This window comes from Ursus arctos, unplaced genomic scaffold, assembly GCF_023065955.2.
Source record: "Ursus arctos isolate Adak ecotype North America unplaced genomic scaffold, UrsArc2.0 scaffold_7, whole genome shotgun sequence".
Lineage (NCBI taxonomy): Eukaryota > Metazoa > Chordata > Mammalia > Carnivora > Ursidae > Ursus > Ursus arctos.
In genome coordinates this window covers 44,334,700-44,355,752 of record NW_026623089.1, presented here as the reverse complement: position 1 = coordinate 44,355,752, position 21,053 = coordinate 44,334,700, and positions in this window count along the sequence as shown.

Here is a 21,053-nt window from a genome sequence, read left to right as displayed (position 1 = left end):
AGATCACAGAGGAAAAAATAAATATATAGACATACAATATATTTAGATGATTAGAAGAATACAATCTAATATGTAAGTCAGAGAGGTTATGGATGGAGTGGAAGAGTTTTGATTTCCTGGTACTTTCTTGGGAGATACTACAAGTGTTGCTTTAGTTCATACTTTGATATAATTTTTTGTAATTACTAAAGGGATATGAATAGCGAGATTAACTTCAGAATTCATAGGTCACAAAGTTCGGATGAGAAGAAAAATCAATTAATCAAACGAAGAAGAAAAACAGAGAAGAGAAAAAAGAAATAGAGTAAGACAAATTGAAACTGCACTGAAAGTACGAAGCAAGGTAGTAGAAAAATTCACTTAAATGTAAATTGATTAAATGCTCTAAGAAAAAAGACAAAGATTGTCAGACTGGACACATAGATTCTGTTTATGAGATGTATGTGCTGTTTTAAGTGACATGCCTAAAGCAGAAAGATTTTAAAAACGTGTGAAAATGAGATGAAAGTAAGCACCTTATACCAATAGTACTTTTCTTTTTTATTTATTTATTCATTTATTTTTACTATGTCGTGTTAGTCACCATACAGTACTTCATTAGTTTTTGATGTAGTATTCCATGATTCATTACCTGCATATAACACCCAGTGTTCACTGCAATATGTGCCCTCCTTAATACCCATCACCAGGCTAACCCATCCCCACCCCCCACCCACCGCCAAAACCCTCAGTTTGTTTCCTGGAGTCCATAGTCTCTCATGGTTTGTCTCCCCCTCTAATTAGCCCCCCTTCATTTATCCCTTCCTTCTCCTAATGTCCTCCATGCCATTCCTTATGTTCTACATATGAGTGAAAGCATATGATGATTGTCTTTCTCTGCTTGACTTATTTTACTTAGAATAGTCCCCTCCACTTCCATCCATGCTGATGCAAATGGTGGGTATTCATCTTTTCTGTTGGCTGAGTAACATTCCGTTGTGTATGTGAATCACATCTTCTATATCAATTCATATCTTGAAGGTCATCTTGGCTCCTTCCACAGTTTGGCTATTATGGACATTGCTGCTATGAACACTGGGGTGCATGTGGCCCTTCTTTTCACTACCTCTATACCTTTGGGGTAAATACCCAGTAGTGCAATTACTGGGTCATCGGGTAGCTCTATTTTTAATGTCTTGAGGAACCTCCATACTGTTTTCCAAAGTGGCTGAACCAACTTGCATTCCCACCAACAGGGTAAGAGGGTTCCCCTTTCTCCATATCCTCTCCAATATTTGTTGTTCCCTGCCTTGTTAATTTTTACCATTCTAACTGGTGTAAGGTGGTATCTCAATGTGGTTTTGATTTGAATTTCCCTGATGGCTGATGATGTTGAACATTTTTTCATGTGCCTGTTAGCCATTCGTAGGTCTTCTTTGGAGAAGTATATGTTCACTAATAGTAATTTAAAAAGGTGTGTAGCTATAAATATCATAAAAAAACAATTTTTAGACAAAAAGCACTAGTAGGGATAAAAAGAGACACTTTATAATTTGAAACTGGGTGTCTACCAATAAGATATAACAATTCTGAATGTATATGTACCTGGCAAGAGTCTTAAAATATCTTAAGCAAAAACTGATAAGAAGAAAGAGACACATGCATTTGTACTAGGAGATTTTAACACAACTCCTTCGAAAATGGAGAGAACCAGCAAACAAAAGAGGTCGGGTAAGATATAGAAGATTTGAGCAATAAAACAGACTCCTAACAACTGAAAAATACAAATTCCTTATAAGCACACATGAAATGATTAGAAAATTAATGATGCGTTAGGATGTGCCAAGCATGGTACCAGTGTTTGGGTAACATTTGACAACATCTAGTATGTTTGAAGATGTACACATCTTTGAACCAGAACTTTTACATCGTGCTAAATACTCTAGAGTAAATCATTAAATTGTCCATCAGATCATGTATTCAGAAATGTTTTATAGTGAGACTATTTTTAAAAGGTCCAAACTGTAAACACACAAAATGTCTACCACCAGTAGAATGAATAAGTTGTAGTGTATTCATACAAAGGAATTCTATTCATCAAAGAAAATGAAGAGGTAACGTATACAAGTTTCAACATGGATTAATCATGCCATTAAATCTTGAATGAATGAAAACATGCAAAATAATGCTTATAGTGTAATTCCATTTATGTGAAGTCCGAAACAGGCATTAGTAAACTTAATTGCTTAGAAATTCATGTATTTGAGTAGAGAATGGGACGTGAGGGAGGAGGGCTCAGGAGATATTGTTAGACGTGTTCTATTTCTTAAACTGAATAATTTATTACCCTGATGCTTGCTGACACATTTTGTAAACATTTTTATTATATACACCCTTCTTTTTGTGAGTAATGTTTGAAAAATACAGGAGTTTTTTAAGAAGCAATTTAGAGTCCATACATATAAAAAGGAGAAGTCACTTTCTGCTGAAAGGGAACCCCGATTTTTGCCTGACTGCCTTAAGGGCTTGCAAAGAGTCACGATTCCTCTTCCAAACCCTTACAGGCCAACTGCAGTGTTGTATCTTATTTGTACAGTATTCAGATCAAGGAAATTCAAAATCTCATTCTACTTCATCTTGATGAGTTACACTTACCGTTTCCTCCCTCCCTCCATCCCTCCCTCCCCCTAGTTTGTGTAAATGGTGGCACTTAGGATTCTTTTGGAAGCAATCGTATGTATTTTTATAACAGTTTCTCAGCCTATGCACTATGGACATTTTGGACTGGATAATTCTTTGTTGTGTGCTAGGGGGTAGTGGGTAGGGAGCTGTCTTACACATTGCAAGATGTTTAGTAGCATCTCTGATCTTTGCACACACACCCTGCCCTGAGTTGTGACAACAAAACTGTCTCCAGGTATTGCTAAACGTCACGGGGGAGTTAGTAAGGTGGGCAGGATTACCTTATGTTAGGAATGTTTGACTTAAAGCCATGGGCAAAACAAGTCCTCGGCAACTTAAGCGTACTTAATAAATGAGTGCATATTCAGGCAGCAAGGTAGATGCCAGTTTAAGTTCCAGAAGAGAAGTTTTGAGGGTGGTTTCTAAATATATGGAGGTAGACCATATGAAGGGGAGGTTTATGTATTTTCCTAGTTCCAGATGGTGAACATTGGGTAGAAGCTTTGATCAGGTCAATTACAACAGGAAATTGTTTACAATTCTAATTATTTGAGTGGGTAAATAGAGGTAAGAATCTCGCATTATGATTGGTATCCAGCAGAAGCTGCATTGAATACTCAGAAATACGGAAGAGGATGTCCCTAATCCATGTCCCTAATCTGGGTCTGGCTTCCAAAGCCTCCTCTACTGTCAGGAGGATGACCTTCAAGTTTAGGGCTCATGGACTTATCAGGGGCAGCTGCTAGTTAAAGGCCAGCATCTTTCTCTGCTGTCTTGGAGACAAGTATGCTATTATGGATTTTTCACTGGTTTTCTGATTGCTTGTGGCCTTCAAACCAAGTGCTGAGTAAAAATACATTTTCATTTTTCCAGCATTTCTGAACCATGCAATTGCTACTTAGTTTGGAAAAGAAGATTGGCTTTTTCTAGGAGGTATAAAAGAAAGTATTGCCAATTCCGAAAAAAAAAAAATGCATAGAGACTATCTATCACTTTCATCAGCAGATATTTGACTAAATATCACCTCTTTGTTTTGGGGGACAACACATCCCACATGACCCAGGAAAGACCTGGTTGCCTTTTGCCTGGCATCCCATTTGTTTTAGTATTTATTAAGTTTTTTTTTTAACTTTTAATGAAATGTCATTAATAATCATGCATTTAAATCATCTGGAATGGCTGGGTAGATTTCCACATTGACTTTCAGCTTTTAACACGGCTTGTCTTAGGAGTGACATGCATGTGCAGTGAGCTGAATTCTCATTTTAACACATGCTTAAAGATGAATGATAGCCAGATAATATCCATGTCTGCTTTCATGATTTTTTCCAAATGCAACATAGCTAACTCCTTCTTGGAAGGGCAGCAGGCAAGGTGCTTGCTGATGTAACAAAGTCTCCTGAGACATGAGTAACCAAGGGTAGCTAACTGCTGTGGCTTCATGTGTCTGTGAAAGAAGTATTGGGTGGAGTTCCTCTCACTGGCCACATGGTGTATTAGTGAATTAGCTAGTTCTGTGAAGTATACTAAGTCTGCACGGAGCAGGAAAATTCTAGGCCCCCAGTGAGAGAGGAGTCTGAGTGAAACATGGAAAATTATTGGTTAGGAGTTTGTGAAATAGGGGAGGGTAATAGTAACTGAGCTTTCTAGCTGCAGAATGTGTAGAAAGTAGTATGATTGTAATTGGTACAGTGATATTGTCATTTATTGTATGGTTTAAGTCTATAACTGTATTTTATTGTTTGGCAATGCTTCGTTTTAAAATAAGTCTCTGTAGTACCAACTGCCCAAAAGTTCATACGTAGGAAACTTCCAATTGCTTAAAAAGTTGATGATAAACCTGTAAATTGTACAAAATATTGGTCTACATGTCCCATGCCCTGCGGAAGCGATAGTAATATCACTGACATCACAAGAGCCAGAAGACTCAAATCTGCTAACGAAATACCAGCACGGTATCTCAAAAGTCACTAGTTATTTTAAGAGAGTGTGCCTGAAGATGACAAATTAACACGGTTAGCTCTGAAGCGTGACTATTTATGTCAAATGATTGTTCTAAATTAATTTCACTCATTTGTATTCCAAGTATTATTATGCATGTACAAAAAAGTGAAGCCATAGTAGTTGTAAATGTCTTGGCTTTATTAACAGAGACAATATGCGAATGGTTTTATATCAGTGATATCAGGCGTTTTAATGAGAAAATCAGTTAATGCCAATAATGGGATTTCATCCAAATCATGGAATGAAGCTAAAGGTTTTGGGGGTTCCTTCCAAAGAAGGCAAATCATCTCACAGTAATTTGAAAGCTACAAGAAATTCAGTTTATACAACTTAAACACTGAACAATGAAGAGAAACTATTTCTTTTTATCATAGTAACACAAATTTAGAAGGCGGCTTGTGTCATGAAAAAAAAAACAATGTTCTTATTAACTTATGGAAACTATGAAGCAGAAGTAGGTTGTTATGCCCATGTAATACATAACTGGATCCAAATGGTATTCAATAATCTACCAATAAAAAGACAAGATATAGTTGTTAAAAATTACAAATATGTTTAATAACAGTAACTTTAGAGGCCAAGTTAACATTTATTATCAAATATGTATTTTAGCCTGATGGTGCTGATTTCTCTTTACACATCGTTAGTCATTTAGAAATGTTGAACTTTTAAGGAACTATCTTGTAAATCAACCTATGTATCCTGCAATCATATAGAACATTTTTGCTAAACATGTCTTCTGAGTGTTTTCTTTACCCTCCCCCCCCAAAAAAAAATCAGTTGGAAAACTTTAGTGAAAATATGCTTTCCACAGTCATCTTGAAAGTAGAGTTTGTACTAAAAAGATGACATTGAAGTATATCCCTGCAACAACAAAGGGGAAAACTGAACAAATTAAACAAGAATCAAAGGTTGGATAGGATTAATTTTTAGAATTCTGTGTGTTTTAGAATATCTTGGCTTAGGGTAAAGAAATTTTGATGGAATTCAGTTTTTACTGGGTCAATTTATATTGTATATTGCAATGGCACAAATTTGAGAAGGCCTAAAATCTCGCAGTGACTTAATTTAGTGCAATGTTACAAAGAATGATAAAAAGATACAGCTCAGTTATTGAATTGTGCCTCATGAAAATAATTAACAAAGAAAGATACTGTAAGATGAAGCACGTAAAAGAATTGACCCTGAGCTTTACTATATATATATATATATATATATATATATATATATATATATATATATATATATTTTCTCAATTAAAGATTAGTCTGTAGAGAAGAATCAATTGAAAGTATCAACAATTCGGAATCAGATTATCCCTAAAATGAAATTTAAACATGTTTATAGGTAATTTAAAAGTGATGACATCTTTATAAAATGCATTCTTCAGTATGTCAATGCCATGGTTTTGGAGAAGATATGAGCAAAAATTGATTAACTTACATGAATATGTACTAAGAGTGGATATTTTGATATTATTTTTCAATATCCAAATAATAAAAAGCCTTCCTTTTTATGTATTTTGTTTGAAATGTTATTATATAACAAGAGGAGATATTTTGGTTTTACATTTTAAAAAGGATTTTACTCTTAAACATAGTTTTTTGAATGGAAATATTTTGTCTTCTAATATGATAAACCAATTTGTTAGTTAATAAATAATTACTATAAGATATACAGTTTCATTATTTTTGGCACACCATTGCACTCAGAAATATTTCAGTTTGTACTTTATCGATGATTATAGTGGCAGAGTAGCCTGGGTACATGCTCGCATATACACAAGAGCACATCACGCTCAACAAATGGTAGACATTATTTAAGAATTTGTATTTTTATTTTCACTTGTAATCTTAATCAACAGATTCCAAGTGCATCCTCCCTCATTAATTCCTTAAATTAACAAATATTCATGGAGTATTCAGGAGGTCCCAGGCCTTATGCAAAAGGTAAGAGACATGAGGTATGGTTCTTATTATCAAAGAACAATCTATTGGAGGAAATAATATATACACGCTACTTGGCAGACACATACATAACACGGGTAATTTTATCACAGTGGACTAAGTGCTATATTGGACATCTGTGTTGAGCATAGCTATTGTGTAGATGATAGAATTATTAACTGTTCTAGGCAGTTCCCAGATGTGAGACTATCGTGGATAAAAGGAGCTGAGTTGTACAATCATATGATGAATTTAGTTTGAAATACTTGGCATTAGAAGAAGTCTGGGAACACAGCAAGAACTCACATCACAGAGGGTTCTGTGGAGTATGATCCTTGGTTGCAGACTGTGTGTTTTCTGCATGGTCAGAAGGTGTGTCCTTACCAAAGTGTGTCTTCTAGAAACATTAGCTCTACAGGTATCAATAGCCTTATTATAGAAAGAAAAAAAAATGTGGTTCTGTGGTCATGTAAGTGTGGGTAATGCTTGGTAATAAAGGTTTAAAGGATAAATTCAGGTCTTGTTTTGCTTTCTGTTTGGTTGTTTCCCCAAGCAAAACTCAGAGTCTTGGATATCCCGGCACGCAATGTTACTTATTCCAGCACAGAATACTTTCTTTACAGAGTATCTCATGGAACTAGAATGCCTTTTTAGGGAATCCCATTCTTAGTAGAAGGAAATATTTAATGGATTTTTGGTAAATGAATATAAATCAGAGTTTTGCATTTTAAGAAGTATGGAGTTTTTTTGGTTTTGTTTTGTTTTTTGCTTTGCTTTGTTTTTTTTATTGGAGGGTTGTGGAATTTCTAGACACCATGAATGCAGTAAAAGAATTGCTAATGCTGAGAGAGAAATGGTGAAAGTCTAGAATCATTTTACATTGAGTCACCAATGGGGCTGGAGAGAACCCTAGGGAGAGCCTGCATCTGGGAGATGACAGATTCCAGAAGGAGAATCTCCGTAGGGCTGGGTCTTGTATAGAGGTGGATTCCCATGTAAAAATACTTACATGTCTAAACATAACGTTGGTGGAATTGTGTTAACATACTGCTTTATACAAGGTACCAGCACATTTTCTGTTAAATGGAATGGTGCATTACCAGTCCTCACTTAACCCTAATATAATTTACAAGAATTCAGTGTGAAAACATTTTTTTTTCAAATCTATTTTTGTAAACTGTCATTCACAAAAGCTATAGCACTCTTGTATTAGCAAGTATAGTTTGAACTTAAATTGTCTTGGAAATTCCCTAATCCGAGATGTCCGACAAGTGGCATTATACCTGCTTTGTAAGCATTGATCCCTGGCTTAGCTTCTGTAGCCACTCCGTGTGTTCTATCCCAAGGTCTTGCGTAAGCTTATTTTGCTAAGCAATCAATCACGATCTAATAATTGATCAGTCTTTCTGTGTTTCTCCCAAAGCAGACCTATCACTCAGAAAGATTTTGTAACACTATTTTCATGAAGTCAGGATCTACTGAGAATTTGATGGATTCAAGAAGACAAACAAATGACTTGTTGGCTCCTTCAGGATAGAAAATAGCCTTTGATAAAAGTACCAGAAGTATGAGAAATTGGAGTTGGAAGGTGCCTCCCTGGAACAAACCAGGGGACAAGGGGAGGAAAAAAACAAAAACAAAAACAAGAACCCAGGAGTGAATTGTTTTCCATTAGACAAGGTTGGGTCAAACTAGAGCTCTCTTTCTCATAAGAAATAAATTTGTGTCACTCACATAGAGTTAGGGTCAAAGTTACTTCCCAAACAGTGTATTTTTCTGGGGTTTTTATACATCTTCAGGAGCATGTATTTTCAGAGATGGCCAATAGAGGATCGCTTTGACTCACAAGTAGGTTATGGTGAAATTTACTTGCCCTTTGTTATTTTCCAAGTGTTTAAAACTTTGCCAGTCTAGTTGAAGAGCTGGGTTTCTCTTGCTTGAGTCCAGAAACAACAGATCGTGTTTAATTTCCTGCCATGCAACTGTGATGGGATAGTTTCCCCTGTCAGTGGAGCATAGACATTGTAATCTGGAGACCCTGAAATTACATACTCATAGAGGGTTCATCAGGGTCTGGGCGGGCTTGCTGACTAGTCAGAGGATGGCACAGGTTGCCAGGACATTGACTGGCCTCCAAGCGCCCTTAGTTCCAGTGAGAATTATTAAATAAATTATTCTAAATTTATTTTGCCAAATTATTAAATGCACTAGAGAATTTATCAAAGAATTGAGTTATTAAGAAGTAATTAAAGATGGGGCACCTGGGTGGCACAGCGGTTAAGCGTCTGCCTTTGGCTCAGGGCGTGATCCCGGCGTTCTGGGATCGAGCCCCACATCAAGCTCCTCCGCTATGAGCCTGCTTCTTCCTCTCCCACTCCCCCTGCTTGTGTTCCCTCTCTCGCTGGCTGTCTCTATCTCTGTCGAATAAATAAATAAAATCTTTAAAAAAAAAAAAGTTATTAAAGATACCCCAACCAAAGAAAGACAGTTGTTATGAAGGAGCCAACACTCTACACTTAGAATTAGAAGACAGCAAAAGTTGAGGATCCCAAAGTGATTGACAGTGTAATCTAATGGGGTGCCTGGGTGGCTCAATCGGTTAAGCATCTGCCTTTGGCTCAGGTCATGATCCCAGGACTCTGGGATCGAGCCCCATGATGGGCTCCCTTCTCAAGGGGAAGCCTGTATCTCTCTTTCCCTCCCCCTGCCTGCCGCACAACCAGCTTGTGTTCTCTCTCTCTCTGTCAAATAAATAAATAAGATCTTTTAAAAACAAAACAAAACAGTGTAATCTTATGAAAATCTTCTTGAAACCTGTGGTTACTCATTTGTTAAATGTATGCAATCTTCATTTATCCTAGTATGTTCAGACCTCTATAACAAAAATACCATGAATGTGGTGGTTTATAAACAACAGAAATTGATTTCTCACAGTTTTGGGGCTGAGAAGCCAGGGTCCTTATGCCGGCAGATCTGGTGTTCAGTGAGAACCTGCTTTGTGGTTCATATGTGGCCACTTTCTTCTTGTGTCCACACATAGTGGAAAGATGGAAAGAACTCCTTGAGGTCTCATAACGCAACACTAACTTATTCTTGGGGACTGCACCCTCATGAACTAATCACTTCCCAAAGTCCTCACCACAGCATCACAGTGGGGGTTAGGATTTCACCGTATAAATGATGAGGATACACAACAGTTTCTCCTTTAACTTCGCACCATAGGGTTTTAGTGAAAATTAAGCGATAAGCAGAATCCAGAAGTGGTCTGTAAACTGCAAAATATAATTCAATCTAAAGCGCCATTAGACCTTTGTAGAATTTGCTTAGGTCAATATATACCCATTTGCAAATCGTGACATTGAAAGGATATGCTTTTGTCTACCTTTTTATGGGATGGACAAGGCATAGGAAGATGTTGTAGATATTGACACTTCTAAAAACAAAACAGTAAATATGATCAAACATTTATATAGACGGATTAGAGACTAAGGAGGAGAGTGATGTTTGCAACGTTGTTATTGTTGTATTATAAATTGAGACCCCTTTCTTAATTACTTGACCACCCATCTTAGTATCAGTCCTGGCCTTGCTCCTTTAATAGAGTTTGATAAAGACACATTAGATCATGAACAATAATCTGAATCCCAAGGCTGAGGTGCAGAGCTTCTCAACTGCTGTTGGGTGGACTACCTTTTACATTACACGCAAATATTGCACAGCCCCAAAGTAGGGAAAGAAACATCCTCAGTTTTTCAAAGATTATTTTTAAATACATTTTTAGCTGTTCAGAAAGGTGTATTTTCAGTGGCATTAATAATATGCTTTCTTCAAGTAATGGTGTTAATATACTCTATAATCTTGGAGAAAGTACTTTACTACTGGACCTCAGTTTCTTTTTCTTTTTTTTTTTTAAGATGTTATTTATTTATTTATTTATTTATTTATTTGAGAGAGAGAGGTGGGGGAGGGGCAGAGGGTGAGGGGGAGAATCTCCAGCAGACTCCACGCGGAGTGTAGGGTCCCACGCGGGGCTTGGTGTCAGGACCCTGAGATCATGACCTGAGCTGAAACCAAGAGTTGGACGCTTAACTGACTGAGCCACCCAGGTGCTCCTGGACCTCAGTTTCTTGTTCCATAAATCAGGGAGCTAGAATGGGGTGAATATGAAAACATCTTCCGATTAGATCTTCTGTGACCCTGTCACAAACCGTTACTGAATGAGTTGATTTTGGAAAACAGGGGGCAGCAGAGTTGCTGCTGTGAGTTTGGATGGGGTGATCTTGGTGGGGTGTAAATATGGCAACATGTTCCCCATTCAGGTAGGTAACCAGGAATTGATGAGAAGAGAAGGCAAACTGAGGATCAACTGAATTCCAGAGACCTTTGAATAATGAAACTAATAATAGTGAGGTGTCTATATGGCCCAGGTATGTACACCTCTGACTTCATTTGATTCTTGAAACAGTCTAGTGCAATCTCATCGTTCACTCCAGGTTTTTTGTGCATACTGGATTTCAAGGGATTTTTTCCAGGCTTACAGCCAAGAAGTCACCGAGGGTACCCTGACTTCAAAACTTGTGCTATTCACCTTTACGAGAGTTTGCCTATTTCTAGCTGTGGTTTCCATACAAAATATACCAGTTCTGATGTATAATATCCTGGTTTATATGAAAATATCCTGGTTTAGCTAAAAACAAAACAAAATAATAATAACCTCAACAATTAATGTCTGAATTCTGTCTTTTCCCTTTAACATGCCATCCCACAGGGTGCCTGGGTGGTGTAGTTTGTTAAGCATCTGATTCTTTTTTTTTTTTTTTTTAAGATTTTTTAATTTATTTATTCAACAGAGATAGAGACAGCCAGCGAGAGAGGGAACGCAGCAGGGGAGTGGGAGAGGAAGAAGCAGGCTCATAGTGGAGGAGCCTGATGTGGGGCTCGATCCCATAACGCCGGGATCACACCCTGAGCCGAAGGCAGACGCTTAACCGCTGTGCCACCCAGGCGCCCCAAGCATCTGATTCTTGATTTCAGCTCATGTCAAGATCTCATTGTCCTGTGATCAAGCCCTGTGCCAGGCTCCCTGCTCATTGAGGAGTCAGCTTGTCTCCCTCTGCCTCTCACCCTGCTCTCGCATGTTCTCTCTCTATTTCAAATAAATAAATAAATAAATAAATCTTTAAAAAAATGCCATCACATAATTTGGTTAGATTCTAACCTCGAATAGTTAATAAGGAGACTTCCCTGTTATTAGGGCAGTGCTTTGGTAGGAGTACTTGATTGTTCCATTGATTGTAAGCTATGCCCGTACCTAAGGCTGTGAAACTGAAATTTACAGTAGACAACAAAGGGACATGCAAACCAAGCAGATATTCTGAAAATATAAAATGAATGTGAGATTCTACAAGAGATCTCCACATTTTGCACCAGGAGAAAGTAAGAACTGCTTTCCTTGCAAGCTTCTGGACACAGAAACATCTGAGGTAGCAAACCACATTCTAAACCAGTTATTTTACTGTTATTCAGACTGTGTACATATAGCAGCTATACTTTATGTAGGTGAGAAGAGGAACCACCCACCACTGAAGTTTGGAGGCCAGCAGGTAGAAAACCAAGAGGCTTCCCCACATCCTCAGATGTGGTACCTGTTTTGCTAGAGTCAGGACAGACTAATATTCTGGTCTCCAGGCCCCAGACCTTGACACTGATACCCTGAGAAGGGATCATTCTTCGGATTGTAACTGTATTCATTTACAAGAGACGCTTGTGTGTAATTGACATGCACTTAGACATTGGCAATTGAAATGGTAACTACCAAGTGGTTCAGTAAACTGACCAGCCCATTGTCTTCATTTAGAACAATAGTTCACAGATATCATTTTGCCTAGAAGAAGTGTACACATGTGGCCACAAACATGCAAACTCTCAGTGATGGAGATACTGCATGATGAAGTTTTGTGCAATTCCCAAAGCAGTAGCTCGAATGCTGCTCCTTCTCTCCTAAGGATCCTTTGACATAACACTGTGACTTCATTGCTGCTACAATTCTGTAGAAAAACACCATTATAAATAGAAATTTGCTCTGTGACTCTTAGGATGCTAATAGATGATTCTTTTATTAATTTATCTTTTATAGCATCCGCTAATGGTATCCGGATACATCCTTTTCCACATCCACTGGGCCTGGAACGTGAATGAATAAATCAGGACACCCATTCCTTTGAGGATAGTACTTGGATGGTGTCTTTAAACGAATGCCTCTCTAATTATTATTATTATTATTATTATTATTATTATTATTATTATTATTATTTTTATTAAATGTAAAGTCCATTGTTAACCAGCTCCCATTCTGACTGCTATTCTTCCTTTCAATATTAATACCATCAACTACTTTTGATGAGGTCAGTCAACCCATCTGTCTTTGTAGATTGATTTTGGAAATGTCTAATCTCATTTATTTTGTTTTAATTTCACAGTTTAGCTCTGAGAGGATAATTTTATTTTCCTTATTTTGAAGTTGAGCACTGGAGAAGTCTACTGTTATTTCCACCCAATTTCCTTTAGCTTGACTATATTCATTCTATTATCTGTAATCTTTTTAGTCAGTAACTCCTATTTGTTTTTTGTTTTCTAAAGATTGATTTAGTTGAGAGAGAGAGAGCATAGGGAGGGGCTGAAGGAGACAGAGAGAGAATCTCAAGCAGACTCCCCGCTGAGCACAGAGCCCCACACAGGGCTTGATCCCATGATTCTGAAATCATGACCCATGCTGAAATCAAGAGTTGGAGGCTCAACTGAGGCACCCAGGTGCCCCAATAATTCCTATTTGGTTATCCATGTTGACCTATGACATATGGATAGATTTGGACTTAATCCATTCTTAGAACTAGATTTTACTTCCTTCCCAGTGCTTCTCTGTCTCCCTCCCTCCATCTCTTCCTACTTTCCTTCCTTCCTTTCTCCATTCCTTCTTCCTTTGGGAATAATTCAGACCAGAAGACATTTGTTGGGGTCAAGCAAATCAGGTAGTGTGTGTGTGTGTGTGTGTGCATGTGCTGGAGGTTGGGAGAATGGAAGAGCATGCATCTGGAAGTGTTGGGGCCTGAGTGGAGTCAGAAGGACATCTGCCCAGGGAAGGACAGGGGGTGTGGGAGATAACTTGCTAGCTACATGAGATGGGAGATTGGTTAAATACTGGGAAGATTAATACAACATATAAATATATTGAATATAATTTGAGTCCAATTTTTTACTATTAGAAAACAACTTTACAAAATATATAGAGAAAACTAGGATAAGCCTTGTGGTTTTGTCTTGGAATTGATAGTAAACTCATAATTAGGTTGACAGATGTTATAGACTGAATTATGTTTCCCCAAAATTAATATGTGGAAGTCCCAAACCCTCATAACTCAGAGCGCAACTATATTTGGTGATGAGTAACTTAGGTAACTAAGTTAGAAGGTACCCTTGGGTAACTAAGGTTAGAAAAGGTCATTTGGGTGGACCTTCATCTAATCTGACTAGTGTCCTTATAAGAAGAGGAAATTTGGGCACACAGAGAGAGTCCCAGAATGCCTGTGCACAAAGGAAAGGCCATCTTCAAGTCAAGGAGAGAGGACTCAGGGAAACCAAACCTGCCAACACCTTGATCTTAGACTTTAAGCTCCCAGGGCTGTGAACAAATAAATTTCTGTTATTTAAGTCACTCAGGCTGTGCTATTTTGTTATGGTAGTCCTAGGAAACCAATACAGATACATGGATAGAAATAAGGGAATAAAAATGGATATAAATATGGGTAGAGATAAATTTAGACATTGCAAATATATATGTACATGCACATATATTGCCTACCTCTGTTCACCAAGAGGTCTTGGGAGCAGCAGTGCCCTTGTAAGAATGAGAAAAATGTGGTTTCTAAGTACCCAGTCCTTGGTTGCTAAATACCATTCTTCACTCAAAGGAATTGGGCTTTTTGGAGGAATAGTGGATTACTGGATGGGGACAAGGAAAGTACCAGATGTGCTTGGAACAGTTTGTTTTGCCAAAAAGAAAGAGGTTGCTTAAAGAATGATAAGAGGCATGACCAAGAAGAGCCAATTCATTGACATTTCTGTTAGCAACATCTAACATTGTCACCCAGTGAGTAAAAAAAAAAAAAAAAAAAAAAAATCTTGAGTTCAAACTGATATAAATTGATAAAATGAACAAAGCAAATGTCGATGAGCGATCTGGTATCTCCATTGTTTCACAGTAACTCCCCACAAAATACTTATTAATTACAAGGAGTCAAAAGCAACTAACTTAACTCTAAAAAAGTGTGGCAGGTATGACCTTAATCAAATGTTCAAAGTTAACATCACGGGCAATGGAACAAATCAAAGTCCTGCATTATCTGAGAGCATAAAACAAGAAAAACACAGCATCTCTTCTGTGACAATCTTGCCAAAGGCATAAAAATGGAGTACCATCTTAAGGAGCCATTAGATAAACCCAAATTGAGGGACAAAGTATCACATAATTGGTGGGTAATCTTAAAAAGTGTCAAGGCCATAAAAGCTAAAGAAAAACTGAGGAACTCTTACAGATTGAAGGAGACCCAGAGGACATGAAAGTAAATGCAGTGCATGACCCTGATTTGGACCCTTTTACTGTAAAATTTATTATTGAGACATCTGCCAAAACTTGAATGGGGTCTGAGGGCTCAAAGTAGTAATGTATTGACATTAATTTCCTAATTTTGATATCATTTTGTAGAAAAAATGCATTAAAGTATTCAGGCATGATGGAATATCATGTCAACACATAATTCTCAAGCAGTTCAGTAAAAGGATAGGGTTTTTATGTACTGTTTTTGCTACTTTCCTGTAAGTTTGGAATTATTTCAAAATGAAAAAAAAAAAAAACAGTTACAGCTTATTTAAATCTCTCTCTCCAGCCATCCAACCATCTATCTATCATTCTACCTGTCTTCCTTTAAAGAAAATTAAAATCAGAAATGAACATTTCTTGAACTCAAATTTATTGTTATGTTGAATGTAGTAACATGGAAGTGTTACTTAGGAGTTAGAGAAGATATTTGGGTCCCACTGTGGGGACTCTGATGAATATTCTCATCCATATTACATTATTTAAACTTGCAGTGGTACCAAAAGGCAAATTTTTGCACGTGCAAAATTGGGAAGATTTGGGGAAGATTCAGATTTTGCATCTGAGGATTGGGAAGATGAGGTTCCGTGAGTTTGGATGACTTGTTCAAAGACTTGCTTAGCTCCTTCAAGTCAGAGTTCAGACTCCAGTGCCTCCTGCAGCCCAGTAAATTTTGGTGGCTTCCCTTAGTTCAGGGGATAAACTACAGTCAAAGAGTAAGATTCTCTGGGACCTCTTTGCAGTGCTAAAGATGTGAGAACTAAACAAAGTCTTCGGAGAGATTGTCCAAGGAGTCAGTACTGTGCTGTGGAAAGAGAAGTAGGTTGCTCGATCAAAAATGAGACATCTGGCCTTGATTTTATCAGGTGATTGTTGTTGTTGTTGTTGCTGTTTTCTTGTGATCATTCAACCCATTTAGAGACCCAGGTAGATATAAAAGTGCTTTTGTCTTCCTAAAATGGATACAACTCTTAGCCCATAGTTGCATTTTGTGGTTTAAAGAATTCATGAGATGATGAGTTAAAAATTGGTTTATACCTATAAAAGTGTTAGACTGACATAACATAATGATACTTTTTATTTGGTATGGATTATCCTTAGTATTAGAGTATAAATTAGAACAAAGGAATAAATCCTTCCTCGTGGATGGGTCAACCCATAATCTCCTCCTGGTACTCACTTGCTCCGACTTGTCCTCTGCCTTCACCATTCGAAGGGAATGCCCGGCTGAGCAGCTGGTCCCAGGAGGAGGATGAGAGATGCGGAGTGCTCATGGTTGACATCTGAGCCATTGTCATCCTAGATTAACTGACGGAATGCTGACCCCCAGGCATACATGGTGCCCCCAAAGCAGCTAAGACTTGCTGATTTACTACCCACAGAGAGCTGAATTCAACTAACACTTATAATTTAAGCCCCTAAACACTACTTTGTTTTTGCATTAGGGGTATAAATGTAATATGAAGTAAAAGGCCAAATCTGTGTAACTTTATGATAAAACCAGGGGCTTCAGAAGCACTTTTATATCAACCACCTTCCATTTTGAGCATTTCCTTTAGATTTCTTTTGTTTCTTGGACAACTAGAGACGATGTTTTAGAAATAATGGACTAGGAAATCCAGCACCAACTGCTCAAAAGATTCCAATATTAACTTCCACTTGAAGTCTATCCCGCTGCACACATCTCTGGGGCTTCATATAAAAATAAAGAGCTAAGCATACCTGTGACCTAGAATTCTACATGTAAGTGAAAACAATTAAGTTGTACAAGAGCTACTCTCCTAGGATTATGGCAGCTGGGCTCCTTTTATTTTGGGTTAGTTGAGGGGAGACATTTGATTTTATTGTAAATCCCTTTTCAATATATTTTTTATAATGTCTATTTGCCTTTAATAATATAGGCACTTTAGCATTTCTTAAATTATTGTTGTAATTACAGTGAGTAATGATGTTGTAAATCTCCCTTTCAAATTTTAGAAGTAATTTTGCCAAAAGCACTTTTTAAATATCTGTGCACCCTTCATGTAGGACTATCTCTCTAGCAGCAAAATGGATGAGTTTTTCCTTGAGTATAAAATGTAACATTAACTTTTAAATCCCTTTCCTCAGTAATGGATTTTGAATGGCCACATTGCAGGTAGAATCAGAAATGTTGCTGTCCTCCTTTTGAAAGTAAAGACATATTGTCTTAAGAGAACAGGTGTTAAAGCTGGTATTCTGACCAAACTCCAATTCCTTGCAATTGCATTCTAGCCACAGAATTGCTCATATCACTGCAACTGCACCATTTACCAATTCTTGATTAAGAATTGCCAGGGTGGGGGATAAGAAATTTACATAATACATGCCAAGATCATTTATTTTTAAAAATTAATTCCTATAGTAAATGTGGATTAATTAAGAAAAAACTAGGAGTTGGGGTGCCTCTGCCTGGCTCTGTCATCAAGCTATGTGAATTTTTCTATGTTACTTGACCTCTCTGATCCTTGCCTGTTCTATATGTATTAATGTGAAAAATGTCTATGACATATGTTGAGTGAAAAACATGAGACAGAGTAGTATGTGTGCTCTAATTGAGTGGCGATACATATGGACATGTGATGATTCGAGTTCCCAGGATTAGGAGGATGTGTATGGAAGTGAGTATACCGTGAAAGCTTCACTAACGTGCGAAATGCTTATAAAACCAGCCTCCACTCCATCATCCATCTCTACTTAACTTTTCCACTCATACATTATGTCTGTGTAAATCATCTCTAACTGATTTCTAAATGCTGCATCTTCGGATATAATAAAAACGCAAGGTAAATCAATATCAAAACGGAATTGAAGACCTTGCCATGCGTGCAGTACGTCATGGATCCTTGACAGTCATAGTGGAGAATTACTCAAATCACACCCAAAACTATGGATGAGCAAGTGTTTGAAAAAAGGAAAGAAAGAAAGGAAGAAAGGAAAGGAAGGGAAAGTGGGAGGGAGGGAGGGAAGAAGGAAGGGAGACTGGGAAACGATGATGCAGGACTGGCTCTGCAAAAAGGAGAGGAAGAGGAAGAAGGAGGGGGTGGGGGAGGGGAAGGGGAAAGGGAGAGGGAGAAGGAGAAGGAGAAAAACAAATGAATACCAAAAGATTAAGCAAAGCCTCTGGCATATTGTGGAACTACTAAGTGTTTTTGGCACTTTGAATGGGTACTTTAAGATCAGGCTGAAAAATTCAAATATGAAGTGGAGAAGACTTACCATGCAATCGTAAAACTTGTAAAGAAAAACTACTCAAAAAAGTCAGGACTTGATCCATACTGTGTTCATTCATAGGATTAGTACTTGGGGCAATTAAAACCTAAATGTTATTGAATTTAAGGGAAAATATACATATTTACATACATAGTTTCATTCTTCCATTTGTTTTCTTTCTCCTGAAACGAAATTTTGCTACTTATTTTAAATGTTTTTAAGTGGCCCAATATCAATTTCAGGAAAAGAGGTCTTCTAAATCTCCTGTATAGAAATATACTTATATTATATTATATTATATTATATTATATTATATTATATTATATTATACACTTATATGGATATGCACGTAGGTACATATATATGCATTTTCCAGTTTTCCAGTGGAGCCAATATACTATATTTGCTGTCTTTTTCCCACCCAAGCCCAGAGTGGACCCCCATTCTTTCTCAGCTCCAATATGGAGATGCAAATCTAGTACACTGGGGACAGATTGCTAAGGAGCCAATGTCACTATTTCACATGGCACTAGGAATTTCTAGCTATGCTTCACTGTAAAAACAGAAACAAGAGGAGCTAATCCTGAGGAAATTGATGGAGTCACACTTTGAGTGACTTTTTAGCAATTCAGACTCAAAGATTGAATTGTTTTATTTAATGGAGAGAGCAATTGTAAATTTAAAAGGAAAGGGCAGTTGGCTTATGATAATGAACAGCATGGGACAGAGAGGAGGATCAGAGAAGAATCTAGAATTTGGAGGACAAAGAAAGTGGCCCAGCTAAGGTTTTTCTTCACTGATGGGATTCTTGATGATGATAATGAGACCACACTCTGTAAGAGTTATAAGTTGGGAGGTGTGTGTGTGTGTGTGTGTGTGTGTGCGTGTGCCCACACATAAGGTACATTTTGTATTTAAGATCCTTTTTATCTGTCTCTAGTAAAATCTACCAAGTTCTTACTTCTATTGTAGGAGCAAATAATTGTATCAATTTTTGGACATCTTAACAGACCTAAGTAAAAGAGATTATTTCAAGATTATAAGAGATTTCTAGTCATCCCAGAGGAAACACCCTTGACTAATGCCGGCAATATTCTGGTCCCAGAAGGGCCTGAACAAGGGCTATTTCTTTTGGGGTTGGGGTTGGTTGGACATTCCTGGGCTCAGGTCTTCATTTTGGCATTTACTAGTTGTATGGCTTGAGTAAGCCACCTAACCCCATTATCTATAAAATGGATTAATAACCACTCTTTACTTATTTGAAGATTAGATGAAGTGATATATGTAAACATCTTGCATAATGCTTAGCATATAACAAGTGTTTATAGTACTATTTTTATTAGACCCAGGAAAGAGGTGAGCTTAAGAACAGGTCAATAGCAAGAAATTTATTAGTGATTCACAGTGTAGATCTTAAACTATTTTAAATCCATCTTGCCCATGCTTCCACAATTGAAGTAAGAGCTGGTTCTGGTGGACAGTAGGTGAGCTAACCAATGGTTTCAAGTGGTCCTGGGCTCACGCGGAGGGGTGAGCAATACAGAGGGTGGGAAGCCAGACAAAACAATTAGTCTTGTACAGGAAACATAAGCAAGATTGATTTTCTGAAGAAAAAGGTTTTTTAATTTGATTCCCTTTGCACCTGTTCCTCCGCCTGGGCTCCTGTTACATTAAACTCTAAAATAGCTATTATCACCATTTGTTACAAAGCTGATGCAGAATAATCGAGCATGTCCCTGGAGAAATTACACAAATTCTTTAATTCTGCAAAATTATTCAAAGAGTCCAGAAGGGGATTCCACATGCTCCCCTACTTTCTCATCAATGTTGGACAATTAGTTTTCTGGCTAAGGTATATTTATGACATCAGTGGAGTTAGAAATGGTCAGTGGAATGATGCCTGCGTGCCAGCAACGGGGAAACCTGGCATTTTCCAGTGCAATGAATTTCTCAACATTGATGGGAAGATTCAATATGATTCAGCATTTCTGCCACCTTTTTTTTTTTTTTTTTTTTTTTTTTTTTGTCTGGATAGTTCACTGGGAAACAGAGTATAGGTTAGAGAAGACAGAAGCCAGAGGAAGGAGGTGGGTATAGAACAGACAAGAGGAGTAAGAATTATGTTACGGGAAGCTCCAAAACATGGTTTCCCTCCTCAAGAGAGGAATGAGAATGCAAATAACTGGTGCTGAGATCCTCCAGCAAGACTTTGAGTTGCGTTAGAGCCAGGATTGTGTCTAATTCAGTTTATGGTATGAGCACCTCATGTGGTGCTTGGCACATAGAAAGCTCTAGAAATATTCTATTTGTCTCTTTTGAAAGGCTGGAGAAAAAAAATTAAAAAGTAAGCCAACTCTGTTAAAGATTTAATATTTTTTTATTTTCCTGCATAATGTACCCTCATTACCCACCTCTGGTGAGGACAAATTTGCAGAATATTTCAGCCTGCCAATGAGAAGCTATCTGAAACCAGAGTGTGGTAGTAGCCTGGATTGCCCCTGCCAAAGGATCCAGTAATTTTAAGTTTTGTGCTACTTCTGCCAGCCCCTGACTCCACT